At 42.3% G+C, this 14,004-nt stretch overlaps 1 protein-coding gene across 1 annotated transcript in view; it reads right to left on the bottom strand.

The window, feature by feature from the left end:
- Positions 1-347: 347 nt before the first annotated feature.
- Positions 348-14,004, bottom strand: part of ERC2 (ELKS/RAB6-interacting/CAST family member 2) — an 875,889-nt gene continuing 862,232 nt past the window's right edge. Inside the window, exon 21 of the mRNA XM_032458251.1 lies at positions 348-3,160. The gene's annotated coding sequence lies outside the window, so the exon portion shown is untranslated. The remainder of the gene's footprint in view (positions 3,161-14,004) is intronic.

Genomic DNA, 14,004 nt, shown 5'->3' with positions numbered 1-14,004 from the left:
TCTAGGTCCAGCTGTGCATAAGGGGAGATTTACACCTTGGCTCTTCCAGTAAAGTAAGTCCATCATTTCCCTTTTTCTTTCTTTTATCTTCAAGTCCATAGGTTCCTCAAATGGGGATCCATGACCTAAACGAGATTAGAAACCACCACAATTGGAGCATTTGTTTGACATGGAAGGAACTCACTTCAGAAAGAAACAAAGTTTATTTGATGAATATAAATAAGGCGATCAGCACAAAGTACTTTTCATACACGTGATAACAAATTTATGAACTGTACATACCTTGTACGCTGTACTTCTACTAGACACGAGGTTACAATGACTGGCTACTACATGCCCACTGGTAGTTTCTGAGGGTTCCTTAGTTTTATTTATTTTGTTCATATCGAAGTCCATAATCACATGGTCAATATCACAACCCACATGCCACTCACTTGGAGAAATATTACAAGAAGCACTATCAAACGAGGGTCTCTGGGAATTAGATACACTGACCCCTGGCAGCATTCAAACGCCACTCGACACAAAAACATCTCAGATAGAGCTTATGTCAACACATTTGAGGTCTCGTCATAAACACTGTTTAAAAAGTAAATGGAAACCCACTTTCAAATGAAAGTTGACACGCTGTTAACGTGCATACTAGATACACAAAAATCATTAAATACAAAATCGAGACTGTACATCGAAATCAAATGGGGTATAAAGTACAAGCCTGCTTTTGCACAAAGCAAGAAGACCAACTTCTCCTAAACGTTAGCCTCAACTTTTTTTCAACTTCATTCTGATTAAGGGGGAAACCTGCTAAAGTTTGCGCAAAGGAAACATCTTCCCAACATCACAGTGTTTGTCGTAAACACAGAGACTATTTTTAATATGTAAAAAGGGATTTTTTTTGGTAACTCCCCCCACCCCAAATGAGAGAATATTATATGAAATGAGAAAAGATGCTATGTTAGACAGAGTTTAATTTTTAAGGGACTAAATGATATGCTCCCAGAAAGTTTAGATTGGTAATACTTTAAACCAACAAAAGTGGGGCAAAAAATGATCCCCCCCCCAACAACAGCTGTAACAAAATTGGCACATACTTGGAAATTGCTAAGAATACACAGTTGGTTGCTTTTTCTGTTTCTAGGACCTTATATTCCCTAGTGGATTTCTTATTTCCTACTTCAAGTATTCAGGGGCAGAGTTCAGATCAGGATCTGGCTGTAGGAGGCAGTGAGGCCACTTCGCCCCTAGTTGAGGACACCCAAACTGTTCATGGGGACGAGTTGGTGGCCTGGGTTTTCAGATCGACCTTATGTCAAAATGTATTAAATACATTTGCGAAGAACTCTGCTCATTTCTCCGATCAAGACCTAGATCCCTTTGATAATTAAAGGACAAACTTTTTAAACATGAATGTATTTGGATTGCTTATGCAACACGAAAGCTTCACACAGTTCGCGATACTGACTGACAACAAGAACAAAGCCAGAAGCAAGAAACCTGCTTGAATATATTACTCCTAATGCACCAAGGATGAACAGTGCAACCCAGACACAGTTTTGTCTTCCTCGATAGATAAATAAGGTGTCTGACTTTTAAATATCTCTATGGCTCACAGGAGAGGTCTAGAGTTAATTGCACCAACATTTTAAAAAGTAATAATAGTGACTAAAATCAATGCAAGACTTCAGGAACATCTGCTTAGAATCCTTTCCACAGCAGCAAAAAAAGACAACTATATTAAGGCCACTCATGCTTAAATTCACTGTTTGTCCTTTAAAAATGCAGATTTTCATCGCCCACTTGCATACACGTGGAAGGCTTTCTTCCATCAACAAGAAAATGGATCAATATAAGAGTTGCACATGTTTGCCAGACTTGATCATGAGTTTTATGAAGTTATAAGAACTTGAATTTTTTTTTTCATCTTCAGAGGAAGCAGTAGGAGTTTAATTCTCCTTCGTACCAAGTCACTGTATGTAAAAGACCTCAAAATTCGGTCTCTTTCCCTGGCATGTGCTTTAAATGACTCTGTACCACAAAAATGTTGTGTAGAGCTATATACAGATACACAGCTTTTGTGATTATTCCTCATTCATCAATGTTTTCATGTTTGATGCTGAAAATGTTTTGGAATCCACATTGGAGACATTTTCAAAAAATGAGAAATGACCCTTCGTTTACAGAAGATCTAAGCTTACACTGTTTGCACAGCATTTGGACCTTGAATGTGAATGAGTCCCAGCTTCTTCATGGAGACCTGCATGTATGGGAATGGTAAGAGTCTGAGGCTCGGCCGAATCCCAGCCGCGGGAGATGTACGAAACACACAGAGCAGAAATACGCAGGTGCCTCAGGCTACAGCCACTCCCCAGTACAAAAACAGGGTAGATAGAACTATGAATGATCAATTTAGATGTGCCATGCATTGTCAGAGACACACAACCATGTTCTCATAAGGCGATTTCTTGGCAAGTATTAGTGGTTTAAAAATTGATTTCATTTCCAACCTGGCCCAGAGGTAACTACTGGTTATACCATCAAAATGTAGTTCTTCACACAGCGGGTTAAAGAAACAGAGGAGGGTAAAGGCTCACCATTTTTGGTGTTTTGGTTTCTCTGTCAAACACTCCATGCATCTTGACATACAAGCACTGCCAACACCACTCACTCACAGGATTTACACTTTTTGATAATCTAATGCATTAGGAATGACTACTTAGACTGAACCGGCAGAAAAACAGGAGATGAAGCTAGTTGTCCAATAGAAGCTGAATCCACAGTGAAAATCCCATGGAGTTCAAATTTATCCAGTGATGTTTAAGTAACGTAAGTAAAATGTTATCAAATAATGACATTCCGAAGAGATGAATGCATTTGAAATATCCAAATCCTGACCAAAAAAAAAAAAAAAAAGGAGGCTCCACCATTTTCTCCTCCTGTGCTTTCTTCCTTTCCAACAGGTCTGCATCCGTGAGAAAGGACATAAGATGATGAAGGAAATACCAAGTCGAAAAGAATCGGGCTCATAATGAAAGTAAAAATCCCTCTTCGGTCCTGATGAGCATTCCAGGTGGTGATGGACAGTGATGGGAGCTGTGCTGCAATAGATTATCAGAGTATTGCTGCAGAGCTGCATTTCCCCTTTAGTCAGCCCTTCTGATAGCTGCAACAAGAAAGCACACAATTTAGCAGGGAAAGTAACGGGCAGGCATCTCAGAGATAATCCTGGCAGACACTCCCCTGCCCCTGCACCAACCCTCCACCACTCTCTTTGGTCAGGGCTGATGGGGATTGCGGGTGGCAGTGACGGGGAAGAAGCGCAGAAGAATGATAAAGTCAACAGAAAGTTCAGCTATGTCCTGCAAACACATCTGAGAAGAGGCCGCTTTCAAAATATTTCACATACAGGTGTAGATGCCTCTTGATGTGCAAAAAGAAATTGAAAGGAAATAAGCCAAAATGTTCCAGTGGTTATTTCTATGTAATCAGACTGTAAAGTTTTTCCTCTCCAGTTTTCTACAAAGAGAATAGTTTTTAAATTATTTTTAAACTTGACTTTGTAGACATTAGAGAGTTAAAGATGGTCAAGACACCAGAAAACTTAACATTCACTTACAAACCAACTAAGAGCAACAATTTAAAAGACTACTGAAAGTTCCACTCCCAGGTATATGCTCAGAAGAGTGGGAAACAGATACTCAAACAGATAACTTGTACATAAACGCTCATAGCAGCATTAGTTACAATAACCACAGGCAGAACAAACTCTCAAGTGTCCATCAACAGACGACTGGATAAACAAAAGGTGGTACAGACATACAACATGGTATTATTCAGCCCTAAAAAGAAATGAAGCTCTAATTCATGCTACAACGCGAATGATCCTCGAATACATCATGCTGAGTGAAAGAAGCCAGTCACCAAAGGACAAATACTGTATGATGCCACTTATATGAACTATCTAAAATGGAGAAATTCAAAGATGTAGAAAATAAATTAGAGGCTACCAGGGACTCGAGGGGAGAGGGGAATGAATCTTTGAATGGGTATAGAGTTTCTGTCTGGGGTAGTGAATGGGAAATGGATAGTAGTGTTAGTTGTATAATTCTGTGTATGTATTTAATGCTACTGAATTGTACACCTAAACTGGCTAAAATGGTAAATTTTAAATGTATTTTTTACCACAATAAAAGCATAATTAAAAAATAATATGGCTATCTCCTTAAAGAGAACAGAGTGAAACAAAGCTGGCTGTCATCCCCACATCCCATAGCATGTGTGTATATGTTTAGCCTTAAATATAAATGCAGCAGTCATCCATATCCAGGAGCACCCCAAGTTTTCTCACTGTCCCCATCAGGGTCCCTGGGTGTGGATTATAACTGCAGCCTGGAAAGAAACAGCAAATCGGGTAAGGAGAGAGGACCATCCCACCTCGAACATTCGAATGATGACTTTCTTCCCTACTGATGCTTGACTTTGTGTGCCTGCATCATTATCATTCACATATGGCCTTTGAACAGTTTGGGAGTTTCCGGGCACATGGCAGTAGGGCAGCTATCTGGGGACTATGGCGGGGAGAGGAGAGATCACACACACACACACACACACACACACTCACACATGTGTGACCCACTTTTTATATCTAGCCTGAGCTGTCTGATTCAGTGCTTGATACAGAGCATTTCTCGAGTCACACTGACTAATGAGCGAACCAAAGATCCCAATGTCTGCACAGGTAGGCAGTTATTCTGAGCCCTCGTTAAACAGTGCAAATGAAATATGTGGCTTGGATGAACTCTGCTAATTCATACTCTGAGGAGTTTGGTGTAACCCTTCTGGTTAAGAAACTTGAATCGGGGCAAAAAAAATGACTTTTGCAGAGCCAGAAAGCTAGGGAGTTCCTAGAGCAGATCATATTACTCATTCTGGCACATAAAATCTCTGCAAACTTTGTATGAAAATTGTAAGTCAGAGCACGCTTTCTGCTTCATGAGCTGCACATAGCTCTAATTCTTTTGTGCATTAAGCATTTCTTAATCATCCTTTTAAAGAGCTGACCAATATATTGAAAGGCCACGTGATTAAAAGGGAAAGAGAAACCCAAAGAAGTACTAAAATGCACTGGTCCTATTTTACAGATGGGGAAATGAGTGAAAAACAATTACAGCGCATGTCCGATGTCCTTGATGTTTTTCCAAGATAAAGTAGCAAAGAACAATCATTTATTCAGTGGAGAGAAAGATTTCCAGCTGAGTAACAGGTCACAGGGCAGAATACAGTGCCTCATGACTGCTGTGCACTGCTTTGGGGTAAGGTTTATGCTGTGGAAAAGAGAACTCTCAAAAACTGTTGCCGCTCCTTTAATCAGACAGTCCATTCACCAAATGATCACATTGGCAGCAGCTGGAAATGCAGATGATCCCTTGTTGAGGGGCCAATATATGCACAGATTTAAAACAAAAATTGAATGAGGAATCATGGCTTCCAGCAAGGAGGCAATCTGGGCAGCCACCCACTGTGAGAAAATCTCTGGCCGGTCCTCCCTCACCTGGATGGTTCCGGCAGCCCTAGCCATCCCCACCTGTCCTCTCATACAGCCCCTGCTCTGTACTCTCACCGGGCAGCCAACAGCGCCATTTCAACACCACCACCCGCTTCATAGTGCACTCGTTCTTTACAGACTTCACTTACAATCCCATGGCCCTCGGAATAGATCCCTGGCCATGCTGGCCTCCCTCTCTCTCTCCCCTGCTCCATGCTTCACATTCCCTCTGAGCTGAGCTTGCTTCTGCAGTCCTAAAGCTTTCTTTCCTCCTCATTTCACAAACTTGTCTTTCTGACATGCAGTCACACTAATCCTTGACCTGACCGATTCCTACTTATTCTTCAGACTCAGTTTAGATGTCACTTCTTCCCTGGAGGTCCTTCCTTACCCTCCGGAGTGTGGGAAGTGGCACAGGAAGTCTCACACGTATTGTGCTGTCCCCTTCTGGTGACTTGCCTAGACTTCTACTGTCCAACATGGTAGCAACTCAGCACTTGAAATATGGCTAGTCCAACTTGAGATGTGCTATAAATGTAAAATACACACTAGATGTTAAAGATTTAGTATGAATTTGAGTTTTTTTTCCCCTACTGATTTCATATTAAAATGATATTTTGGATATACTGGATAAAATTAAATATAGTACTAGAATTCATTTCACCTCTTTCTTATGACTCTTTTAAAATGTGGCTACTAGAAAACTCAAAACTACAGATATGGCTTGCCATATATTTCTACTGAACAACATTGTCTAGGCTCCAACCTCTATGAGGGTCAGGCCAGTCTTGCTCATTTGGCATCCCCTGAGCCATGCATAGTTCACAGAACAAGTTTATTCACTCACTCTTTCCATAAGTATTAGAGAGCACCTAAAGCAGGCAGAATCCGAAAGCTCCCCACTCCCACTCCAAGATTTCCTGCTGCAATCCTTGGCACTGGGACTGTGAACATCTCACACCATGATTATGTTACTTCATAGATATAATTAAGGTTACTAGTCAGTTGACTTTAAGTTAATCAAAAGAGAGTGGGTGGGCCTAATTTAATCATGGGAACCCTTTAATAGCAGAGACTTTTCTCTTGCCGGTAGCAGAAGACAAAGAGAAATTTGAAACAGGAGAGGGATTTGCTGTGCTGAGGGCTAGGATCTGAGATCGTCTGTAGGATCCAAAAGCGGCCTGCAGCTAGCAGCCAGCAAGGAAACAGGACCTCAGTCCTACAACCATAAGAAACTAAAAAACACAAGTGGAATGAGCTCAGAGGTAGGTGCTTCCTGTGCCTCCAGGTTAAATCCAGCCTGGCCCACACCTTGACTTTGGCTTTAGGAGACTAAGGAGAGAACCCAGTGGGGCCTGACCGGTCTTTTGACCTACAGAACAATGAGATAATAAATGGATGTTATTTTAAGCCACTAAGTTTGTGGTAGTTTGTTATACAGCAATAGAAAGCTAATATAGCTCCTTTCGGTGCCAGGCAGTATGCTTGGTGCCAGGGACGTAATCGTAAAAATGACAGATAAAAATCTATGTATGCTCTGTGGGGCCCATATTTTCAGAAGTAAGACAGGCAACAAAGAGATACATAATAAGAAAATGAGAACTTTAAAAATTTGTGCCTGGAAGAAATTAACAGGGAGCAGTGATAGGTATGCTTAAGAGTTATTGACTACATAACAATTTTGATCTATTTTTTTGATATGGAAATATGTCCACACTTTTTCAGTGAAAAAAGCAGATTGCAATTCCATATGTGTAGTTCAATCTTATTTCTGCATTGATGCACATAAACATAAACCCTTGTAAATGCATAAACCAGCATATTGTTAATAATTATCTCTGGGCAGTGTTTTAACATTTTCCTTAGAATTTTTTTTTTTGGTTGCACATTTTGGATTTTTTAAACCAGAGACTGTGTTATTGGTACAACAGCGATTTCCATTGCGAAAAAAATCAGAATTGGATGGGATCGATACTCGACTTGTTTTTTCAAAGGACATCCTGCAGTTGGTGTGCAAGGGTGGGGGTGTAGGGGGTGTGGGGTGAGCTGAGTAAGATTCCGCCCCAGGACAAGCACCCTCAGGAGAGCAGGCTGTAAACGTGTGGTATCTCACAAATATTCTTTCAGACTGTTTTTCTTTGGAATAAAGACACCTGCCGGATTACAGCTTTCTTCTCCTGCCCTTTCAGTAGTGATTTGCAGAAACAGGCTGGGAGAAAGGGGTCTTTGGTAAACACGGTGGGGTTAAAGGGGAAACTGTTTAATAACAGTAGTAAAACGCAGGCTATTTTTGACATCTGGGTTAATGTCCATTACGCTCCATGTGCTTTCCAAATGTGTGCAGTGTGCCCCCAGGTACAAAAACAGACACACATTCACAGCGGCTCTGGACGCCTCTGACACTGCACATGGTGCCCACATAAAAGTGAGCCCCTGATCAGCTAATTAACAATGGTCTGAAGAGAAGAGCCGTTGGTTCTGGGGGCAGCGGGCATCCCATAGAACAACTCCACTACCCACTCTGCTCCCAGGAAAACCCAGTAGAGTTGTTTCTACTCAAAAAAAAAAAAAAAAAAATCTATAACTCCATCTGTGTTATTACTTAACATCTTTTAAAACGGGGCAGAATGGGTTTCCCGTTTTCCTCATGAAGATTTATTTATTATTGTTGTGATCAAAGTGGCAACAAATTATGTTAAATCATTTAATTTTCTTGATAGGAGCAACCACCTTGAAACCATAATTCAAAAATATGAGTGGAGAGCAACATGTTACCTGGCGAGTGGCCTCCTGCAGCTCCATAGGGCAATAAAATGTAACACTTCAGAGCCCAAAGGGCCTGGGATGGGGGTGGGCCCAGCAAGGCCTCAGCTCCTGACTGCAAACTGCTGTTGGGCTGGGAGAGCCTGCAGGCTGGGAGGGGCCCGAGAGTCTCCAGATTTCTTCTTCATCTTCCCCTTCCTGTTTCTTTGTGCAGGGGTGCAAATCACCCACGGGGTTGTAAATGAAGGGATTCAGATGGATTCAGATGTGTCCATCAAAGTGGCAACATATACTGCTGTGCCTCCTTCGAATTTATTTTCACCATTATCATTGTGGTCAGAATGATTCACAGCTAACGTTTTGTGCATGCTGTCTGCCACGGTGGGCGCTCTGTGCTTGTGCATGAGTTAGCTCCAATAAGCCCGACAGTGCCGTGACGCTGACCTGGCCAACAGTCCCTTAGCAGATGAGGAAACTGAAGCTTACGGGAAGTGAATGCTTTTGGTCAGATCCTCGTCTTCCTGGGCCTGATCTAAAACCATATCTTCTCAACTCCAGACCCCATTCTCTTTCCTGTAAGGCTAGGACTTCCTAAACCTCAGGCCTTTGTGTTCTACTGTCCCAGTGGTTGTAATGTTTCCATAACACCTGTCACACTGAATTCATAGTTTTGCTTAAAAAGTTTTCTAAAACCAAATTTCCTCTTAAACAATGATTTATTTTAATAACATAGCGGAGCCAGTATTTGACTAATATACCTTTTTTTTTTTTAAACTTAAAATAATTGCATAGCTATTAAGATAGAAGTGCTTGCCCATGAAACACCTAAAACTAACTGCCTGCCTGGAGCCCTGCCTCGGAGACCGTTCCACAGCCCTGGCAGCCTTCTCCAGAACAGCTTCTGGCTCCAGTCGGCTGGCCTGCGCACGCCCCACACTTGGGCCACCACCACCCCAGCACCACCTCAGTCGACACTTTATGCCTGGCTCCCATGGGCTCTCTTTTCTCTTTTCTTCAGGGGAAGATGGTAACAGAAGTAAAAATCAGAAATCTGTCACTCAACATCAGTGTAGGTACCCTGTGTAATTGTTAAAAGCACTGGTCGAGTAGAAATGTGCTTTTAGTAGTAATTTTTCCTTAAAATAATACCTTTTTTCACCTGAGAGACTGCCTATATGCCAAAAGTCTGTCACTCTACTCCAGGATTTCTTGATCTTGATACTATGGACACTTGGGGATGGATAATTCTCTGTTGTGGGGTCTGTCCTGTATGATGGGATGTTTAGCAATATTCCTGGCTGCTGTCCATTAGATGCCAATAGCATGACTCCCTCCCTCAATCATGACAGAAAGAACACCTCCAAATATTGCCAAATTCCCCTGGGGTGAGGGGCAAAATTGCTTCCATCTGAGAACCATTGGTCTAATCGATTGCTTCCGCATTTAACGGGTTGACTGTGTAAGATAAGGATTGTAGGAGATGTAGATGATCACATATTGTAAGATGTTTTGTTAAGATATGTATATGCATACATGCATCTATCAACCCACAAAAGATAGGAACAATTTGCAGAAATAAAGATCTATTTCTAAGCTGCCATCATATTATTTCAGACACCGCTGCCTGGAATTAAAAGTCTTGTGGAAATAGGTATCGCCTAAGGTATAAAAATAATGAAAATATACAACTTATCTGACATGAAATAGAAATGTCACAATCCTGAGATAGCAAGACACCTAAGACATTTGCTGAACTAAGTGAAAAGGTAAAATCTAGTTTAAATTTATAGCATTCCTTCAGTGTCCCTCTAGGAGTTTGGCATTTTGCCAGGGTTCCTTGTTAAAAATTTGTTAAACGTGTTTGGCATTAATGCAAACACAAAGTGGTCATTTGTTACAAATTCTATTGGAATGCATTCATTTAAGGCAATGAAGTAGTTACTAAAAAAGAAAAAAAAAGTTCATTAAGTACATTTTAAAAATACAATGATGTATGCAGTGTGTAGTTGTGGCGCCCCGGTGGCTGTATAAATTGCTGACAGAATAACCACACATTGTGTTTAGTTTGAAATTGGAATCTTTTAAACATAACTGATAGAACAAAAACTGGTTTTGTTTGTTGTCAAAACCCATGTTAGTCTTTCTTTCCTGAACTAGTTAAAATAACCAAAAGTTTGGCATACAGTTTCTAACATCTCAAATCAGTGAAACATACAGGTTCAGATAACACTCTGGGAATCTTTTGGGGATGCTACACTTGGCATCAGGGGTGAGGGCTGAGTCAACAAACAGAGGGCCTGTCCCCAGAGCGGGGGTTGGGGGAATGCCCATGTCATCCTGAAGAACCCCACTGGGGGAGGGCCAGTACCTCTGTGTCCTCACAGTTGTCTGAGGTTATTAGGTTACCTGTAGAGGGAAAACCATTGGCTTTCATCATGGAGACAGTGGAATCCTATGAGCAAATATCCTAAGCCTTGTGTATAGAACTTCCACCTGCCTGTCACACCCTGCACTGTTCACACAAAGGAATTATTGCTGAGTAATGGTGATGCCTTATCTCTCTCAAGAAATGGTTCTGGAGCTCAGCTTTGGAGAAAGAAGCTATTTGAAGTTACATGAGATTTGGCCCTGCACCGTAGTTTGCAGTGGATGTACGGGTGAGATGCACCTCAGGGCCCTTAGATGCTTGCTAAAAGCCGATCTTAAAGGTGAAAAGAAAACTCATGTTTCACAAGAATATTCAGAAAGTATTCACTGCTTCCTTCCTCCCTCTCTCCTTCTGACATACTTACTGCCGTGAGAGTGTCTGGATAATAGAATCCCAGTGGTCCAGGGAGCCACAATCTCAAATCCCCATGGCCCCCAAACCTCTCTCTAGGCTGACCTCTTTCACTGTCTGAGTTTGGTGTTACCTAGGCTGCCCTTGAAAGGAATGGATCCAGGGTCTTGAAACACTTCCCCAGTTCAAGAGTAAACTTAGACAAAACCTATTATCCGGCATGTGGCCTGAAGAAGTGTGCCTTTTCCTGCATGAATGCCAAAGAGGACCAAGAAGCAAAAAATCTAAGAACAGAGAGAAAATACTTATCTCCAGGAGCAATGAGAATGCACAATGCAAAAGGTAAGAAACATGGAGCATTACAGATCACATCTTGGTTTTATACCATTTGGCGGGTCCCCTTTTAGAAAAAGATTGACAAATAGTGGACTGTTTCAAACTTGACCAAACTATATAGCCACAAGAACACATTGCTAATGCCTTTCCCGGGGCCTGAAAAAAGGTCTGTGTACTTGAGGGGTCCCAAGCTTGTGCCCCATTAGCTTCAGGATAAATCCTTTCTGCTTGCAATTAAAGGTTATTTTTGAGACTGCATTTTCAAATTCAAGTGAGAATAAAATAGGTTTTCAAATCCCTTATTGACAAGGATTTCACCTTAGGATGATCTTGGGAAAGCTCATCGGAGGGAGGAGGAGGCATTGCTCAAGCCTGGGTGCTGAGAGAGCTGCCCTCTGCAGGAGTGAGCTGCCCTCCTAGAAAAAGGGCCCAGCAAGGCATTTGGGAGAATTTGAAACATGAAGGAACCATTTGATATCTCAAGTTTGCCGACCAGAAGTGGCTCGGATGACAAGTGTTTACAACAGGATCTTCGTAGAGCCAATAATGGCAATTAGTCCCCAGGATTTGAAGGCGCCCTTCCCGCCTTGCCTCGCTGAGGTGGAATGCCATTTACTCTTGGGGCTGGTGACTAATTAGGGGTCTCTTTTGAAGATCAAGGTTTTTCGATCCCTGTTTCTTAATAACATGGTTGGCCTGTCGGCCACCTGGGTCCAGGCGAGACCTCCCTTTCCCCCTCCCCAAACAGCAGGCACCGCCTGAGGCCAGGAGCAAGTGCGGGCAGGAAAACCCAGATCCGGCTGGGTAAGCAATTTAACCTTTTCACCACCAAGGTTCTGCAACTCACTGCTCAATTCATCTGCCCAGAAATAGAGACAGTTGACCTCACTTCTCAGGAAGAGCCAAAGCCCCGGGTAGGATGCAAGTACTCAGGGTCAAGCGGCAAACACTATGCAGCATGCTTTCCTGTATGGGCAGAGGAGCAGAAAGACTCCACTTTTCCAGATGAGTGGAGAATCAAGAAGCTCTTTGCATCTACTTCAGATTGGGCTAGTTTGGGAAGGAATTTTAGAAGTAACCAGCTAAAGAAAGCTGGAGGCAGAGGAGGAGGACAGCCAATTGCCCTTCTGAAACCCTAGTCTAACCGATCATCAGACCAGAGACTAGGTGTCTGCATCTGCCAACCCCTAACCAGGGCCCCCATGGCCTTGCTGGATGAGGCTGAGCGGGCTGTTATGCTCTTTAAGACACAGTGTAGGAGAGAGAGGCCAAAACAGCAGGAAAAGTAAGCTGCAAAGAATTAAACTTGGAACAACTTGGGCAAAGCACAAACTGAACTAGGTTGGTCCTTCAGCTGTTGACACACTCTGGCCTGGGTTGGTGGTGTTCACTAAGCCCATCAGCGTTCCTGTGTGGCAACAGCTAATGCAGCAAGTTCAATGTGGTTTTGTTTAATTTCTGAATGCAGGGTGCACGCCGGCAAGGACGGCTGCCGAAGGCCGGCAACCCCACTGCCATAAACACAGTCAGCACTGTCAATGATTCTGAAAATCATTTTTTAAACTATTTATTTTTGGCAGATAGGGGCTGAATGGAGTTTTGCATTTGAATAACTATACTTTAATTTCAACTTATTTCAGACTTTTTTGTGTTTTCTAAGCAACACCAAATCAGAGTTTCCTGCAACGAAAGAAACTAGCTTTCTTGACGGGAGGGGAGACTTTGGTAGGTGAAAAGGGAAAAGGGAAATATGTAAACACAAGGCAGCAACCAGCTGAGTGAAGTCTCTTTTAGAGATTTTCAGGGTCTCTGAACCCTCTGGGCCCTAATCCACATCCCTTTGCAAATGAAGGAACAGGCAAAAAGCTACCTTGTTTTGATACGAAGAGTTGAAAGTGAAACGGGTTATTAAATGGGACACAAAGGTAAATTCAGTTCGGATTTTATATTGTCTTCAAGCTATATTTATGAGAAGCACGAGAATCCTTCCTTAATTCCTTGTCTCTGTCACGATTTTGAAAGCATCTACTAAGAACCACGCTAGGTACGGGGGACGTATGGCTGAAGGAGACAGGCACTAGCTTTCACTTCATGGAACATCTATTGAACATGTCAGACATTACATTCAACAAATAATTAAATTTAGCACGTGATTAATTAATTAAAACTGCATTAAGTACCAAGGAGGAAGAACGACCTGCCAACATACACTGAGCACAGCACTTCTGATGTTTAGCATCCAGTCTTCACACTCTGAAGAAGCTGCTATTTTTAATCCATTATACCGCTCTAGAAACAGGCACAGAGAGGTAAAGTTACACTGTCAACGTCACACAGCTAGTAGGCGGTGGGCCCAGGGGGCAACTGCACACACTAGGACATCAAATCCCCAGTTTACAGGAACAAACTTGGGTCCTGACCTGATCTGCCAACAGAGTTAGAAAAGACTTTCCAAGGAAGTAGTATCTCGGGTGGTGTATATATGCCTACTGCCTATAGGCAGAGAATGACTTCTTCGATAACTTCTTCCTCCTCTTCTACTTCTTCCTCTTCCCCCTCTACTTCTTTCTCCCCCTTCTTCTCT

Source organism: Camelus ferus, chromosome 17 (genome assembly GCF_009834535.1).
Source record: "Camelus ferus isolate YT-003-E chromosome 17, BCGSAC_Cfer_1.0, whole genome shotgun sequence".
Classification (NCBI taxonomy): Eukaryota; Metazoa; Chordata; class Mammalia; order Artiodactyla; family Camelidae; genus Camelus; species Camelus ferus.
This window is presented reverse-complemented; position numbering and strand designations above follow the sequence as displayed.